The 16,772-nt window shown below is 38.9% G+C and overlaps 1 protein-coding gene and 1 pseudogene across 2 annotated transcripts in view; one reads left to right on the top strand and one right to left on the bottom strand.

Moving 5' to 3' along the window:
• CCDC141 (coiled-coil domain containing 141) overlaps window positions 1-16,772 on the bottom strand; it is a 222,600-nt gene that overhangs the window by 169,431 nt on the left and 36,397 nt on the right. The window lies entirely within an intron of this gene.
• On the top strand, window positions 928-2,306 carry LOC117095209 (annotated as a pseudogene).

The following is a 16,772-nucleotide window of genomic DNA, read 5'->3' as shown; positions in this document are numbered from 1 at the left end:
CATCTTGGCCAGGCTGGTCTCAAACTCCTGACCTTGTGATCCACCCTTCTCGGCCTCCCAAAGTGCTGGGATTACAGGCATGAGCCACCGTGCCGGCCAAAATAATATTTTTAATGGCTATCTAAACTCCCATCACATGGGATGGGAGTTTATGTACATAATTAATGTAACTATTCCCCTATTGTTAAATTTTAAATCTGCTTTCCATTTATAACTATTATAAATAATGTTGAGCTGAGTCAATTCCAATAATCCTCATTTAATTTGTCTTCTGGGTCCTTCATACAAATCTTTGTAGACCTCTCTTGTGTTCATAAAATAAATTTCTAAAAGTGAAATGACTGGGTTAAGGATTATCCACAAGGCTTGATGCAATTGTTTCATTGTTCTCCAGAAAGTTTGTACCAATTGACTAGCAATATCATAATAGATTAAAATTGTTTACTTATCTGACTTCCCCACTAACCCTTGAAAGGAACCGTTTTTCATTCCTTGTGTGTAACGCAGTGTGTAATGCAGAAAGTACACAACAGATGCATGAGGAGTGAATAGCCAGGCCTGGGTGATGCTCATTTGCCCAGGTCCATTTCAAGCACTGCAGAGCAGTTTTTCTCAATCTTGAGAGCACAGGAACTCAGAGAACAAGCTATGAATCCCCAGTTTGAGAAAACATGAAAAAAGTCAAACACTGCCATTCCTTTGGCACCAATGAAATGAAAATACAAGTACAAGTGTATGCAATGAAATTTGGTAACTTATATTAAATATTTTTAAACAATCAAAATTTGAGATTATTTTAGGTACTTATGCATCTCTGAGAGTATATTTGTGAACTCTTAGGGACATGAGATGCACAATTTGAGAAACAGCTCAACAGAGGAAATGAAGAAAGGAGTGGAGCCTTGGGAGTAACACCTAAATGTGCTGATGTGCAGCTGCAGTGTCAGCAACCAACACCAGAGATCATCTATGCCAACGAACTGTGGAGTCAGTATATTCCAACTGGCCAGAAACCACTTCTGCCTTTCCAGACTTATGATTGCAGCATTTGTGGAAGGTATGAAGAGAACAGCAACTTTAAAAAATCATAAAGTTGAACCAAAAAGATCAGAGGAGGAGGAGTTAAAAAGAGATGGAGGGCTGTGCTAGATAGCAGAGCATCTGGAAATCAGAGAACCTTGGGGAGCACAGGCAGGAATGGCAGGATTAACAGAGCCAGGAAGACACAGGACATTACAGAGTTTGATGTAAGAAAGTGGAGACCAGCTCTTTTCTGTGGCACCTTGGAGGCAATCAGCTGCTTCTTGAAACAGCTGAATATCTCCTTCTCAGTCACCAGCTGCCAGAAATTCACGGAAGTCAGAGTCTCACTCCATCAACCAGGCTGGAGTGCAGTAGTGTGATCTTGGCTCATTGCAACCTCCGCCTCCTGGGTTTAAGTGATTCTTCTGCCTCAGCCTCTTGAGTAGCTGGGATTACAGGTGTGCACCACCACACCTGGCTAATTTTTGTATTTTTATTAGAGACGGGGTTTCGGCATGTTGGCCAGGCTGGTCTCTAACTCTTGACCTCAACTGATCCACCCTCTCAGCTTCCCAAAGTGTTGGGATTACAAGCATAAGCCACTACTTCTGGCTAAAGTTCATACTTTTTATGAGAAGCACATGACCACAGAAATAGCTGCTGATGCTCTGGTGAAGAATGGAAGGATTATGTGGTCCAAATCAGTGGTAGGAATAAGAAGGTTTTCCTATGAAGCAGGATGTCTTGGCCCATGACCATGTCCACCTGCTACTGAGTACAGGGCATTCCTGTTATACACCCAGAAGAACTGGAGAAGGAAAGTGTAAAGCTGTTCAGGATTGCATTGTGGATGCCAATCTAAATGTTCTTAACTAACTTATTGTAAAAAAGGGAGAGAAGAATATTCCTGGACTGACTGACACTATGATGCCTCATAACGTGGGGCCCAAAAGAGCTAGCAGAATCTGCAAACTTTTCAATCTCTCTAAAAAAGATGATGTCCAACAATATGTGGTAAGAAAGGCCTTTAACAAAGAAGGTAAGCCTAGGACCAAAACACCCAAGATTCAGCATCTTGTTACTCCAGATGTCTCACAACACAAATGCTGCTATTCTCACAACACAAATGCTGCTATGTTGCTCTGCAGAAACAGTATACTATGGAACATGCTAAACTTTTGGCCAAAAGAATGAAGGAAGCCAAAGAAATATGCCAGGAGCAGACAATCAAGAAATGCAGCCTATGCCTACTTCTGAGTCCAGTCTATAATAATATCTTTTGAGTAATGAGTAAATAAAATCAGACTACTCTCCCCAAAAAGAAGGTCGGGACCAGAAAGGACACTGTAATGAATGGGGTAAAGTTCCCAGGAAACATCACAAATACATCAAAATAATACCTCTCACAAATAGAGTAGGACTGATATTCTTTTTGTGAACTAAAAATAGTTGTAAAAGATATTCTGCCAGAAAGATAAGTAAACAGTTGAGCAATTACTCATATAACTTGATTGATGTATTGAGTCAATCTGGAAAATGGGACAAAGATCTGTTTTGCCCAGTGATTGTTTTTGGATGGAATTAACCTTATATTTTCACTTATATTAACTTTTAAAAATAAAATTGAAAAGTTTTCTTCTCATGAAACGGAGACAATTTTGGTCATGAAGAAAATGTTGACATAACATTATCTTTCATGTATAAAGATTATGTTTTCCAACAGAAAAAAAATCATGCACATTGAGTTGTTTCTCCAGTGGTGGAGATGAATTTGCCTTGAGTGGCCACATTGTAAAATAAATCTCCTTTCAAAGCATGGCATGCAGCGTAACATAGTGATTAAGAACCAGACCCTGGAGTCCACATTCTGGCTCCACCAGGTAGGAGCTCTGCACATTTTATAAATTACTTTTTCTCACTAGGCCTCAGCCTGTTATAAAATACCAACACTAGGCCAGGCACGGTGGCTCATGCCTGTAATCCCAGTAATCCCAGCCCTTTGGGAGGCTGAGGTGGGCGGATCACGAGAAGATCAAGACCATCTTGGCTAACACAGTGAAACCCCGTCTCTACTAAAATACAAAAAATTAGCCGGGCGTAGTGGTGGGCGCCTGTAGTCCTAGCTACTAGGGAGGCTGAGGCAGGAGAATGGCGTGAACCCGGGAGGCGGTGGTTGCAGTGAGCCGAGATTGTGCCACTGCACTCCAGCCTGGGCAACACAGTGAGACTCTATCTCAAAATAAATAAATAAATAAATAAAATACCAACACTAATAGTAACTATCTTATAAGATTTTTTTTTTTTTTTTATTATACTTTAAGTTCTAGGGTACATGTGCATGACGTTTATATCATGTATAACTCCCCAATGCAATCCCTCCCTCCTCCCCCCTCCCCATGATAGGCCCCAGTGTGTGATGTTCCCCTTCCCGAGTCCAAGTGATCTCATTGTTCAGTTCCCACCTATGAGTGAGAACATGCGGTGTTTGGTTTTCTCTTCTTGTGATAGTTTGCTAAGAATGATGGTTTCCAGCTGCATCCATGTCCCTACAAAGGACGCAAACTCATCCTTTTTGATGGCTGCATAGTATTCCATGGTGTATATGTGCCACATTTTCTTAATCCAGTCTGTCACAGATGGACATTTGGGTTGATTCCAAGTCTTTGCTATTGTGAATAGTGCCGCAATAAACAACGTGTGCATGTGTCTTTGTAGTAGAGTAATTTATAATCCTTTGGGTATATACCCAGTAGTGGGATGGCTGGGTCATATGGTACATCTAGTTCTAGATCCTTGAGGAATCGCCATACTGTTTTCCATAATGGTTGAACTAGTTTACAATCCCACCAACAGTGTAAAAGTGTTCCTATTTCTCCACATCCTCTCCAACACCTGTTGTTTCCTGACTTCTTAATGATTGCCATTCTAACTGGTGTGAGATGGTATCTCATTGTGGTTTTGATTTGCATTTCTCTGATGGCCAGTGATGATGAGCATTTTTTCATGTGTCTGTTGGCTGTATGGATGTCTTCTTTTGAGAAATGTCTGTTCATATCCTTTCCCCACTTTTTGATGGGGTGTTTGCTTTTTTCTTGTATATTTGTTTGAGTTCTTGTAGATTCTGGATATTAGCCCTTTGTCAGATGAGTAGGTTGCAAAAATTTTTTCCCATTCTGTAGGTTGCCTGTTCACTCTGATGGTAGTTTCTTTGGCTGTGCAAAAGCTCTTTAGTTTAATTAGATCCCATGTGTCAATTTTTGCTTTTGCTGCCGTTGCTTTTGTGTTTTAGACATGAAGTCCTTGCCCATGCCTATGTCCTGAATGGTACTACCTAGATTTTCTTCTAGGGTTTTATGGTATTAGGTCTAACATTTAAGTCTCTAATCCATCTTGAATTAATTTTCGTATAAGGGGTAAGGAAAGGATCCAGTTTCAGCTTTCTACTTATGGCTAGCCAATTTTCCCAGCACCATTTATTAAATAGGGAATCCTTTCCCCATTTCTTGTTTCTCTCAGGTTTGTCAAAGATCAGATGGCTGTAGATGTGTGGTATTATTTCTGAGGACTCTGTTCTGTTCCATTGGTCTATATCTCTGTTGTGGTACCAGTACCATGCTGTTTTGGTTACTGTAGCCTTGTAGTATAGTTTGAAGTCAGGTAGCGTGACGCCTCCAGCTTTGTCCTTTTGACTTAGGATTGTCTTGGCAATGCGGGCTCTTTTTTGGTTCCATATGAACTTTAAAGCCGTTTTTTCCAATTCTGTGAAGAAAGTCATTGGTAGCTTGATGGGGATGGCATTGAATCTATAAATCACCTTGGGCAGTATGGCCATTTTCACGATATTGATTCTTCCTATCCATGAGCATGGTATGTTCTTCCATTTGTTTGTGTCCTCTTTGATTTCACTGAGCAGTGGTTTGTAGTTCTCCTTGAAGAGGTCCTTTACATCCCTTGTAAGCTGGATTCCTAGGTATTTGATTCTCTTTGAAGCAATTGTGAATGGAAGTTGATTCCTGATTTGGCTCTCTGCTTGTCTGTTACTGGTGTATAAGAATGCTTGTGATTTTTGCACATTAATTTTGTATCCTGAGACTTTGCTGAAGTTGCTTATCAGCTTAAGCAGATTTTGGGCTGAGACGATGGGGTTTTCTAAATATACAATCATGTCATCTGCAAACAGGGACAATTTGACTTCTTCTTTTCCTAACTGGATACCCTTGATTTCTTTCTCTTGCCTGATTGCCCTAGCCAGAACTTCCAACACATGTTGAATAGGAGTGGTGAGAGAGGGCATCCCTGTCTTGTGCCAGTTTTCAAAGGGAATTTTTCCAGTTTTTGCCCATTCAGTATGATATTAGCTGTGGGTTTGTCATAAATAGCTCTTATTATTTTGAGGTACGTTCCATCAATACCAAATTTATTGAGCGTTTTTAGCATAAAGGGCTGTTGAATTTTGTCAAAAGCCTTTTCTGCATCTATTGAGATAATCATGTGGTTCTTGTCTTTGGTTCTGTTTATATGCTGGATTATGTTTATTGATTTGCGAATGTTGAACCAGCCTTGCATCCCAGGGATGAAGCCCACTTGATCATGGTGGATAAGCTTTTTGATGTGCTGCTGAATCCGTTTGCCAGTATTTTATTGAGGATTTTTGCATCGATGTTCATCAGGGATATTGGTCTAAAATTCTCTCTTTTTGTTGTGTCTCTGCCAGGCTTTGGTATCAGGATGATGTTGGCCTCATAAAAAGAGTTAGGGAGGATTCCCTCTTTTTCTATTGATTGAAATAGTTTCAGAAGGAATGGTACCAGCTCCTCCTTTTACCTCTGGTAGAATTCAGCTGTGAATCCATCTGGTCCTGGACTTTTTTGGTGGGTAGGCTATTAATTGTTGCCTCAATTTCAGAGCCTGCTATTGGTCTATTCAGGGATTCAACTTCTTCCTGGTTTAGTCTTGGGAGAGTGTAAGTGTCCAGGAAATTATCCATTTCTTCTAGATTTTCTAGTTGATTTGCGTAGAGGTGTTTATAGTATTCTCTGATGGTAGTTTGTATTTCTGTGGGGTCGGTGGTGATATCCCCTTTATCATTTTTTATTGCGTCTATTTGATTCCTCTCTCTTTTCTTCTTTATTAGTCTAGCTAGCGGTCTGTCAATTTTGTTGATCTTTTCAAAAAACCAACTCCTGGATTCATTGATTTTTTGGAGGGTTTTTTGTGTCTCTATCTCTTCAGTTCTGCTCTGATCTTAGTTATTTCTTGCCTTCTGCTAGCTTTTGAATGTGTTTGCTCTTGCCTCTCTAGTTCTTTTAATTGTGATGTTAGAGTGTCAATTTTAGATCTCTCCTGCTTTCTCTTGTGGGCATTTAGTGCTATAAATTCCCTCTACACACTGCTTTCAATGTGTCCCAGAGATTCTGGTATGTTGTATCTTTGTTCTCATTGGTTTCAAAGAACATCTTTATTTCTGCTTTCATTTGTTATGTACCAGTAGTCATTCAGGAGCAGGTTGTTCAGTTTCCATGTAGTTGAGCGGTTTGGATTGAGTTTCTTAGTCCTGAGTTCTAGTTTGATTGCACTGTGGTCTGAGAGACAGTTTGTTATAATTTCTGTTCTTGTACATTTGCTGAGGAGTGCTTTACTTCCAATTATGTGGTCAATTTTGGAATAAGTGCGATGTGGTGCTGAGAAGAATGTATATTCTGTTGATTTGGGGTGGAGAGTTCTATAGATGTCTATTAGGTCCGCTTGGTGCAGATATGAGTTCAATTCCTGGATATCCTTGTTAACTTTCTGTCTCGTTGATCTGTCTAATGTTGACAGTGGAGTGTTGAAGTCTCCCATTATTATTGTATGGGAGTCTAAGTCTCTTTGTAGGTCTCTAAGGACTTGCTTTATGAATCTGGGTGCTCCTGTATTGGGTGCATATATATTTAGGAGAGTTAGCTCTTCCTGTTGATTGATCCCTTTACCATGATGTAATGGCCTTCTTTGTCTCTTTTGATCTTTGATGGTTAAAGTCTGTTTTATCAGAGACTAGGATTGCAACCCCTGCTTTTTTTTGTTCTCCATTTGCTTGGTAGATCTTCCTCCATCCCTTTATTTTGAGCCTATGTATGTCTCTGCATGTGAGATGGGTCTCCTGAATACAGCAGACTGATGGGTCTTGACTCTTTATCCAGTTTGCCAGTCTGTGTCTTTTAATTGGAGCATTTAGTCCATTGACATTTAATGTTAATATTGTTATGTGTGAACTTGATCCTGTCATTATGATATTAACTGGTTATTTTGCTCGTTAGTTGATGCAGTTTCTTGCAAGGCCGGCGGACCCCGCCCCGCCCCCTCGCGGGGACGGGGGGGCGCCGGGGGCCTCCCACTTATTCTACACCTCTCATGTCTCTTCACCGTGCCAGACTAGAGTCAAGCTCAACAGGGTCTTCTTTCCCCGCTGATTCCGCCAAGCCCGTTCCCTTGGCTGTGGTTTCGCTGGATAGTAGGTAGGGACAGTGGGAATCCGTTCATCCATTCATGCGCGTCACTAATTAGATGACGAGGCATTTGGCTACCTTAAGAGAGTCATAGTTACTCCCGCCGTTTACCCGCGCTTCATTGAATTTCTTCACTTTGACATTCAGAGCACTGGGCAGAAATCACATCGCGTCAACACCCGCCGCGGGCCTTCGCGTATCTTATAAGATTTTGTGAAGATTAAATGAAGTAATCCATGGAAGCTCTTAGTAAAGTGCCTCAAATATAGTAAGTATGCAATAAATATTAGCTATTATTTTAATTATGTTTATCTTTTTGTATACCTTCTTACTACTATTATTATTGTGTATTTATCAAACCACTTGTAGAGAATATATTGAAGTCACAGTAGTAGTAAACTAAGTGACGCCATACCCACAAGAGGAAACAAAAACCTATTTCTGATTTGAAGTGTCTACGTGGAATGCCAATCATGATAGCTTGCAATGACAAGTTCAGAAATGATGAAAGTTCAAAACATAAGATATTTTAATCTGAATCCAAATAACAATGATTTACTTTCAAGAAACATGTATGTTAGAATATGTTTTTAAAATAATTGCTTTTTTCAGAATAAAAACGCAATCATTCATTTTGTTCTTAAACTTCATACTAATTCTCTATGGTGAAATGATTTATTTTTTGTATATGAAAACAAGTAATTGTATCACATATGCTGATGAGGTGGAGAGTACAAACATCTACTACTTAAAACTGAATGTAGAAATGTAGTAAACTTAGCAAAAGTCTATATTGTATAAAGTTCAAGTCTTAGCATTTGGGGCTTCATAGTAAATCCAATTTCCTCATCAAATTTGGTCCATTGGTTTCTGAAATCCATGTTAAAATAAGAATGAAATGTTGCATTCTGGGATTTGCAGTTCCCTTGGGCTGAAGACTGCATTAATGATTTAAGGAGATACTGATATATTCCTCTCTATGAATCCTTGGGGTATCCTTCACTAAAAGAAAATGAACATATGTGAGAGCAAACATATGCTGTCATTATTGCTACCACATTGCCAATGCTTATATTCATCTTCTGCTACTTCTTCTAATGCTAATAATTGTTCTAATACTTTGTTTCAAAAAATCATACAATGCATACAAATGACCACTTTTGAAGAATAATAGTCATTTCCTGACAGGTAAATTATATGTGAAAATTGTTCATGGAACTGTTATCCATGGTATGTGATAGAATGGTATTTGAATTAATAAATATTTTATTGTCAATTTGATTCTAATTCTACTGCCAACCATTTCTGTAATTAATCATTTCAGAGTCAAGATGAAGATGCCATCTGAAATTTCTATTCTATGAATGACATCTGGATATTGATTTCCTGAAATTTTCTTGAAACTACATCTTGTCCTCTCTATTAAGTATCTAAAATGCTTCCTAAATAAAGAACATTAAAGACTATATATATATATTTTTTTGAGATGGAGTTTCGCTATGTTGCCCAGGCTAGAGTGCAGTGGCACGATCTTGGCTAAGTGCAACCTCTGCTTCCCAGGTTCAAGCCATCCTCCTGCCTCTGCCCCACCTAACAGCTGGGATTATAGGCACGTGACACTGTGCCTGGCTAACTTTTGTATTTTTTGGAGAGATGGGAGTTTGCCATGTTGACCAGGCTGGTCTCGAACTCCTGACCTCAGGTTATCCACCTGCCTTGGCCTCCCAAAGTGCTGGTATTACAGGCATGAGACACCACACCCGGCCTAAAGACTAAGTTCTTAAAAGTCACAAAATTTTTTTGACTTCTTGAGAGCTTTTAAATCACCAAACTTACAATTTAGAGAAGACTTTAGGAATGCTCTATTCAAACCTAATATGAACAAATTTCTTTAAATATTTTCAACTACACAAGATTAATTGATAGTGATTTCCCTCCAATTAGACTACCTGTAATGAAAAATATTCAGATAAATGGATCTAAACTATTCCACAAGAACTTATTCACAGATTTTCTTATACTTGTGAACATTATTTGGAGAATTTTTTTTAAAAAGGTTTAGAAAATTATTAAACGACGTAACACACCGACATTATTTAAATAGTTTTAAAATACATTATAATGTATATATTACAGGATAAAAAGACAAAGCAAATTAATTCAAAGATGAGATGCATTTAGAGATTATTTACATATGTAATTCATCTATTAAGCAATAAAAAAGTAACATTGCAAAGAACAGGCATATTACATTATAAAAAATCTTGTTACCAGAAGTGACAAATAACACTACAAGACATGTGGAACCTGTGTTTCACCATCCTATGCCTGCTGCAGCACTGTGTTTGTGCTTCTTTCTTGCTTTTCTTTTCTTTTTGAGACAGAGTCTCACTCTGTCACCCAGGCTGGAGTGCAGTGGTGCGATCTCAGTTCGCTGCAACCTCTACCTCCCCCAACCCCCCCATAGCTGGGACTACAGGCATGTGCCACCATGCCTGCTAATGTTTGTATTTTTTTGTAGAGATGGGGTTTCACCGTGTTGGTCAGGCTGGTCTCAAACTCCTGACCTCAAGTGATCCACCCACATCAGCCTCCCAAAGTGCTGGGATTGTGGGCATGAGCCACCATGCCCAGTGGTATTGGTGTTTCTTAACATAAGCTACGCCTCTGGATACTCTGTACCTCCCTACCTTCTAAATCACACAGAACCTCATTTTCCTCTTCTCTGTCATTCCAGTGAAGATACACCTCCCACAGCCACAAAGAAGCCAGCCTAGCTCTCAGTTCAGGTACCAACTATCCAGGAGAATCATTACTTCCTCTCAGGCAGCTTCAAGGCTGAAACAATGGTCCATGACTTCTATCTCTCAATCAATTCCCTCATTGGAATTCTTCCCCACTTCCCCTGAACAAAGACCAGCTAGTTCATTTACATTTCGTTGGCAGATAATATTACTTGATATATCATTCAATTTGTTATTTTTATCTGAACATACTTGGGGGTGGGGAGGATAAAAAGAAATTAAGCAAACTGTGAATGTCCCTTTGTTCAGTGTTACCAGTTTCTGTTAACTATGTAAGATGTTGGTAGATGGCAAACAAACTCCCTGAGAACAAAATCAGTGGGAGTTTTCATATGAAAGTGTTCAGAGAGTGGTTCAATGGTCCCTCTGCAAGACATTGTAGGAAATATCTGCATCCATCCAAGAGATTAACTAGATACCTTCTAAGGACCCATCTATTTCCATGGTTCAGTGATACAATAATTAATTAATTTATGCAACAGATATTGAGTATTTACCATTTGCAAGGCACAAGGAGTAGCTAAAATCTAGAAACTTTGCATGTGAAATGTTTAACTTTTTTGTCTAACACTTTTTATACAAGAGTTTAAAATTAGACCCAGGGTTGGCGAGAGGCATATAACATCTAAGACATTACTGAAATACAAGAATAAAACCATTGTTTTCACTGTTGAAGAGATGCAATGTTTCCTCACTTGGGAGCATAAAATTTGTTTTTGCCATTAAAGACTGATTTTTCTTCGTACCTTAAACATATTAAACACTAATGGGAAAATTAAGCCACTTGTTGACTTTTTTCTTTTCCTTTTGCCAATAGAACAACGCTTTTCTTCTCTCTTAGTAAAACACCCCTTCCATGTGAGAAATCCATGACACAGGATTTGGGGAAGGATCAACCTGCTTCTCCACCCACTGACAAGGGAAAGTAATGACATAGAGCCAGCTCCATAAGAGTTGCCTTCCCCCTTATTATTGAGTTGATGGGCCCAAGGATGAAAACATGATTGATTCAAGGATGGAAAATGATCAAAGTCTGGAAAATCAGGTTCCACAGAATCTTTTCTGCTGAGGGTATCTGTAAAGATTCTATTCACTGGTTACAAATTTGGTAAGATGTGAGCTTGGTGTAGCTGACTGGCCATACCATCAACCATGTGTAGAGAGACTGTCCACGAGCTAGAGAGAGAGAGACTTGACAATGTTACAGTATTCCCATATTCAGCCTGCTTCTAACTTGGTCTCCTATTTATGCAAATAAACACTGAGACCTAATCCACATTTTTCACGGCTTCTCCAAACTGAACTTAATAAACATGTGAAGTAAATTAAAATCTTTAAATCACCTCTGTTTATCAAAAGAGCTGCATCTGATAAACATTATTTGGCTGCTTTAAAATGCATGTTACTTTGGAACATGGTTTTTGAACAGAGTCAACTGTAGATTCCTGAAGATCAGCTCTGTTTCCCCAACATCCACCTTCTGACTGTCCATTCAGCACCTCTCTAGACATAAAATGTCTAAATGAGATTTTTATTTTAAATGGGCGAGGGTCAGACACAATTTTTTAAAAAACATTAATGTCTAATAAGAGTCTTGGTTTTGACATCTATAATAAAACCTCAACTAATGAATGCAATAATACTATCTCTTCTTTTACCAAGCAAAAAGATTAAATGTTTTAAAACATTTCTTTCAAAACATGTTTGAAATAAACATCACGCCATGACTGTCAAGTTTAACTTCAAATGATTTTTCCTGTCTCCATTATTTAATATATGTCTGAATTAACTACCAATGTTATGTCCAGTTGTCATCACTTAGATTATCTATCACAATCACACAGTGATGATAATTGATTCAGAAGTAGTACCAGAGAATACATTTTCTTAGTTTAGCTCATAAAATCTCAGTGTAACAGTGTTCACAAGATGACTGATGTCATCTTCTGTGTTCTAAGATCTGTTACCTTCTTCAGGGCAGATATTTTATCAAAATGACTGAGCCCTAATTTTAAAATTAAAATGAACAGAACTGCTGAAAAGTCTGAATAAATAACTGGGCTTTAGGCTATATGTATCTCTTGTTTTAACAAATTGGTATTTTAGAGTATTTTGGTCAAATAAAAATATACAAGCACACTGTTAGTCATACTGCTAGTCTTCGCTAACATTAGGGTTCAACCATTCTCATTCATTTATCAAATAGTTGAGGAGCCTCTACGATATGCCTGACTTTGCAAGACTTTCCAAGGACACAAAGAGACATATGACATGGCAGCTTGAGCAATGCAGGCTAATATAACCAACCTGCTCCCACAGCATTTGGTAGGTGTCACGGACACTGATCAACTGAGCCTTTGTAAGACCTCGGTAGCCATTGCTTCCTACTCTCCCTCTGCAACTTGATGTGCCCAAACCTCACTCAGTAAACTGGCTGCACCAGTGCTACCTGGAGGAAATTCTGGAAAATACAGATCCCCAGGTTCCACTTCAGAGGATTCTGACTCAATTGGTCTGGAGTAAAAGCTGTGACTCTCTGCTTCTTTTAAAACTCCTCAGTTGACTGTAACACACAACCATATTTTGGAAGCACTGCTCCACATACATATTCTGTGGTGGAAAAATCAGGGCACCAATTCATGGATAAGATATTGGGGCATTTGAAAAGCTTTGGGTTCCCCAAATATCTCTACCCACAGGACTATCAGAGTGCCTAAAAATCTCCCTCTTCACCATTGTTCTGTTAACTTTAGATGTTCTCTCTATAAAGTTCTGAATACAGAGCACAAATCAGATCACTCCTCAGCCTATCCCTTGTCAATGATTATTTGTCAGCCATAAGATAAAGAGAAACCTCCTTGTAGTTGCATACGAGGCCTTCTGCATTTCAGCCACTGCCTACTTGTCCATCCTATCTTTCTCATGACCCTTTTCCCAATCTATTTATCCCTAGCACATGGGCCAACCATGCAAAACTACTTACTGCTCTCCTAATGCTGTGCATGGGGTTGGTCCTGGGACCTTGATACACGTTTTTCCTGTTGCTCAAGCTGTCTTCCCATCTCTAAAATACCTGGCAAATCATCTCTGAGGAAGACTTTTTGATTGTCTCCTATGCCCTCCTTTTCCTTGTAACTATATTTTATATGGGTTTCTGCTGAAGCTGTTACAACTTTATTGGGCTTATTTGTTTAAATGCCCAACTTCTGATGTGTGAAACTTACTTTTAAATAGTTCTCCCCTCTGGGTGTTGAAGAGCCTTATTTTGTCATATTACCATGGTTGGTTTTCTGGTTCCTTTTCATTTGGGTAGGCTCTCTCAGAGGGAAGGTCTAGGCCTGAAGGCTGTTGTTCAGATTCTTTTGTCCCATGGGGTGTTCCCTTTTCCTATGTATTCTTTCCATTTTCCTATGGATGTGGCTTCCTGTGAGCTGAACTGCAGTGATTGTTTTCTCTCTTCTGAATCTAGCCACCCAGCAAGTCTACCCGGCTCCAGGCTGGTAATGGGGGTTGTCTGCACAGTCCCGTGATGTAAACCACCTATGGGTCTCTCAGCCTTAGATACCATCACCTGTTCCAGTGGAAGTGGCAGGGGTGGGGTTGGGGTGCAGTGGATTCCATGAGGGTTCTTAGCTTTGGTGGTTTAATGCTCTATTTCTGCGCTGGTCGGCCTCCCCAAAAAATCACATCAGTTCACCAGTAATGGATGCAAACCAACAAGAAATCCCTTTACCTGAAGAAGAATTCAGGAGGTTAGTTATTAAGCTAATCAGGGAGGGACAAGAGAAAGGTGAAGCCTAATGCAAGGAAATCTAAAACATGATACAAGAAGTGAAGGGAGAAATATTAAAGGAAATAGATAGCTTAAAGAAAAAACAATCAAACATTCAGGAAACTTTGGACACACTTTTAGAAATGTGAAATCCTCTGGAAAGTCACAAAATAGAATTGAACAAGTAGAAGAAAGAAATTCAGAGCTCGAAGACAAGGTCTTTAAATTAATCCAATCCAACAAATACAAAGAAAAAAGAATAAAATATGAACAAAGCCTCCAAGAAGTCTGGGATTATGTTAAATGACAAAACTTAAGAACAATCGGTGTTACTGAGGAAGAAGAAAATTCTAAAAGCCTGGAAAACATATTTGGGGGAATAATCGAGGAAAACTTCCCCAGCCTTGCTAGAGACCTATACATCCAAATACAAGAAGCACAGAGAACATCCAGGAAATTCATGGCAAAAAGATGTTCACCTAGGCGAATTATCATCAAATTATCCAAAGTTAAGACGAAGGAAAGAATCTTAAGAGCTGTGAGACAAAATTGCCACGTACTCTATAAAGGAAATCTTACCAGATTAACAACAGATTTATCAGCAGGAACCCTACAAGCTAGGAAGGATTGGGGTCCTGTCTTCAGCCTCCTCAAACAAAACAATTATCAGCCAAGAATTTTGTATCCAGCGAATCTAAGCCTTGTATATGAAGGAAAGATACAGTCTTTTTCAGACAAATAAATGCTGAGAGAATTCGCCATTACCAAGCCATCACTACAGGAACTGCTAAAAGAAGCTCTAAATCTTGAAACAAATCATGGAAACACAACAAAACAGAACCTCTTTAAAGCATAAATCACACAGGACCTATAAAACAAAAATACAAGTTAAAAAGCAAAAACAAAAAAACAAACAAACCGAAGTACACAGGCAACAAAGAGCACAATGAATGCAACAGTACCTCATATTTCAATATTAACATTGAATGTAAATGGCCTAAATGCTCCACTTAAAAGATACAGAACCAGCTGGGCATGGTGGTTCATGCCTGTAATCCCGGCACTTTGGGAGGCTGAGTTGGGTAGATCACAAGGTCAGGAGTTCAAGACCAGCCTGGCCAACATGTTGAAACCCTGTCTCTACTAAAGATATAAAAAATTAGCTGGGTGTGGTGGCACACACCTGCAATCCCAGCTACTTGGGAGGCTGAGGCAGGAGAATCACTTGAACCTGGGAGGCACAGGTTGCAGTGAGCCGAGATTGCACCATTGCACTCCAGCCTGGGTGATAGGGTGAGACTCTGTCAAAAAAAAAAAAAAAAAAAAGATACAGAACTGCAGAATGGACCAAAAAACTCACCAACCAACTATCTGCTGCCTTCAGGAGATTCACCTAACACATAAGGACTCACATAAACTTAAAGTAAAGGGTTGGAAAAAGGCATTTCATGCAAATGGACACTAAAAATGAGCAGGGTTAGCTATTATTATATCAGACAAAACAAACTTTAAAGCAACAGCAGTTAAAAGAGACAAAGAAAGACATTATATAATGGTAAAAGACCTTGTCCAACAGGAAAATATGACAATCCTAAACATACATGCACCTAACACTGGAGCTCCAAAATTTATTAAACAATTACTAATAGAGTTAGACAGAAACTGAGATAGACAGAAACACAATGGCGGGGGACTTCAATACCCCACTGACAACACATACTAGACAGGTCATCAAGACAGAAAGTCAACAAAGAAACAACGGATTTAAACTATATCTTGGAACAAATGGACTTAACAGATATATACAGAACATTTCATCCAACAACCACAGAATACACATTCTATTCAACAGCACGTGGAACTTTCTCCAAAATAGACCATACAATAGGCCATAAAACGAGCCTTAATAAATTGAAGAAAATTGAAATTATACCAAGCACTCTCCCAGACAACAGTGGAATAAAACTGGAAATCAACTCCAAAAGGAACCTTCAAAACCATGCAAATACATGGAAATTAAGCAATCTTCTCTTGCATGAGTACTGGATCAAAAATGAAATCAAGGTGGAGATTAAAAAATTCTTCAAACTGGATAACAATAATGACACAACCTATCAAAACCTCTAGGATACAGCAAAGGTGGTGCTAAGAGGAAAGTTAATAGCTCTAAACACCTACATCAAAAAGACTGAAAGAGCACAAACTGGCATTCCAAGGTCACAACTTAAAGAACTAGAGAAACTAGAACAAACCAAACCCATATCCAGAAGAAGAAAGGAAATAACCAAGATCAGAACAGAACTAAATGAAATTGAAACAAACAAACAAAAAAATACAAAAGATAAATGAAACAAAACACTGGTTGTTTGAAAAGATAAATAAAATTGATCGACCATTAGCAAGATTAACCAAGAAAAGAAGAGAGAAAATCCAAATAACCTCACTAAGAAGCAAACAGGAGATAGTCTACCTGACACCACTGAAATATAAAAGATGATTCAAGGCCACTGTGAACACTTTTATGCACATAGAAAACCTAGAAAAGATGGACACATTCCTGGAAAAATACAAACCCTCCTACCTTAAATCAGGAAGAATTAGATACCCTGAACAGACTAATAACAAGCAGCAAGATTGAAATGGTAGTTTAAAAATTACCAACCAAAAAAATCCAGGACCACACGGATT

The sequence above is a fragment of the Trachypithecus francoisi genome, unplaced genomic scaffold (genome assembly GCF_009764315.1).
Source record: "Trachypithecus francoisi isolate TF-2019V2 unplaced genomic scaffold, Tfra_2.0 Lachesis_group13, whole genome shotgun sequence".
In the NCBI taxonomy this organism is placed as follows: Eukaryota; Metazoa; Chordata; class Mammalia; order Primates; family Cercopithecidae; genus Trachypithecus; species Trachypithecus francoisi.
The sequence above is the reverse complement of the archived record's forward strand: the minus strand, read 5'-3'. Positions and strand labels throughout refer to the sequence as shown.